This window comes from Trypanosoma equiperdum (assembly GCF_001457755.1).
Source record: "Trypanosoma equiperdum strain OVI genome assembly, contig: ctg_481, whole genome shotgun sequence".
NCBI lineage: Eukaryota > Euglenozoa > Kinetoplastea > Trypanosomatida > Trypanosomatidae > Trypanosoma > Trypanosoma equiperdum.
This window is the reverse complement of record NW_027124400.1, coordinates 1,290-3,717: the sequence shown is the minus strand read 5'-3', so window position 1 is coordinate 3,717 and position 2,428 is coordinate 1,290.

The following is a 2,428-nucleotide window of genomic DNA, read 5'->3' as shown; positions in this document are numbered from 1 at the left end:
ACTTGTTACCGCACGCACATACGTGGGCTTGCGGCCGTTCAACTGAGCTATCAGAGTGCTGTAGAAGAACCAATGTGAGAGTTGCTAACGGACTCACAGCTACATTTACCAGAGAGAGGATGCTTGTGGAACATTATAGAGCTACACGACGACATGCGTAACAAACTTTAATGTAATCATAAGTAGTATGCAAAAGTAGGGAAGATGACTGTACGGGGGGAAAGCGAAAGTAAAGTTTTAAAGCGGATGAGAAAATTGGAAGCAGAGCTAAAAACACAGGACAGGGTGATTTATGGCTTCACAAAACTTATCATTTATTAGAAAGAACTCACCTTTAGTACTTAGAAAATCGTAGTAGGCGAATTATGATTTAAACAAAATATAATAAACCACTTTGCTTCTGGATAAAAACACGACACAAACGGGATAAGGATGGGTTGATGAGGGACTTAACGAAATAATAAGGTTAAATTTGTAGGGAAGGTACTGAGAACTCCGATATCTAAATATATGGGATTGCGCTTATAAACTTAAGGTATTCTTTAAGTCGTAAGGATTATAGACGAAAAACATGAAGTGGCCTAAGCGATGAGTAATCAATAAATAAACAAATCACATAAGGCACATGGAAGTGAAAGTCTTAAATTAATCAGAAATAAACAACAAAACCGAACGAATATGCATGAGGGAATGAAGGATTGTTAAAGCAACACTTGAACGACTTGTGATTAATTAGTGGAAGTAGCTTGTTGGAAGGGGCGCCCCTATTGCGCATTACCTTATTTTTTATTTTTTTCTTTGATTGCCTTAACACATTTGATTAAACTGTAAGTGGTGCATATTTGTTGTAAGTAGCGTTGGGCCTAACCCTGGCCTTAACCACAAAACGCAATAATAGTAAGACCGTAACTAGGAGACTACGGCAGATGCATTGCGAGTCCCTTTTTTGTTTTGGTACTTAATTTTTATGATAAAATTGTGCAATACGAGACGGTAACACGGACCCGAAATCGGGTGCTATCTCTTCCATTCCACTATTTGCCATTCATTCCTGTTTTTGTTTATTTTCAATGTTATATTCTTGTGATGATGCATAGCTCTGTTGGTGGGGAAAATGTGGAGAGTAAATGTATTGAGGCTAGTTCTTAACATCAGTTATGGAAGTTTCTGGTAAGGGCGAGCCGTGCTGGTGATGCGTTTTTGCGTCCCCCTATGCCATGTCGGAAAAGTACAGCATCGAAGCTAGTCGAAGGTGTATAAAAAATTGAATAACCGAGCGGAGTGCCGCGACCACAGGACGCAAGTGATTCAATGAATCCAAACGTGTCAGGCGAACGTAAACAGACAAAATGGAGGTACCAGACCGTTCACATTTGCACAGCAGTGAAAGGGAGGAAGGGAGCGATGAAAGTAAAATAGGACCACATGTTGCATTGGGTGAAGTCACGCGGTACCCCTGGTAGAAATCAGTCAAAACCCTCAAACCCAAGCACCATTCGATGTTTCCCACTGTGGCTGAAGGGGAAGGAGGGGGGAAATATCTGAACCCAGCAGTCGGTGCAATTCAGATGCAGGGGTTAGCAGTAAAGGGCAAGTGGGTGTAAAACTGGAGCCCTCAGTCTCCTTCGCAGGAGGTGCGAACAATGAAAGTTGCAGCAACAGGATCTTTTTTCCTCCAAAGAGAGACGGCGGCTCCGATTCCTATCACGTCATGTTCTACCCCTTACCTATGATGTAACGTCAGAATTAGTTGCTACGTGATATCTTCTTTCTCGTGTGTGCCTATCGCACTCAGCCATCTCGTTAGGCTTCCATAATATGCACGGATAGTTGTGTCCTGATTGCTGCCGCTTAACGAACATTTATATAGTTGCAGCACGGTGAACATGTTTGCCCCTATACACCACCACCTTGGTATTCACTACACTAAAGATGTATGTAGAATTAGCTGCGTATAAGATTGAAACAAGAAATAGTTAAGGAGGTGGCAGGTTTCGGGAGGTAACCTGAAGGCAGTATCAACAAGGAAGGACGAAGGAAAATGAGCAGCGTACTCTGTGAAGAGGCAGTGTAGTGGTCGCCTGTGGAGAAATGGACGTACGGACTGCTGGAGGGGCAGTTCGGCGACACCGTTTTTGAAATGTGAGGGAATAAGTCTCGGTTTGTGGTATGGATGAGTGTGCCGTGTTGCGTTGAGACATGTGCGTTCAAGCGATTTTTTTTGTATCTGAAGGATTACCACTCTACGATTTGTTTTATGAAAGAGACATCTGGATATCGCCAATGATTTTCCATGTGTAAGAGTTACAGCCACTTGTCTGGCGAAGCAAAGGTAGAGGTTTAGTTGTGCCGCTACCTAGTATATTGTGGTTGTGTTGCGGAGTTGTCACAGAACCTGCCGTGTATGTGTGTTGGTTAGAAGCAAAAG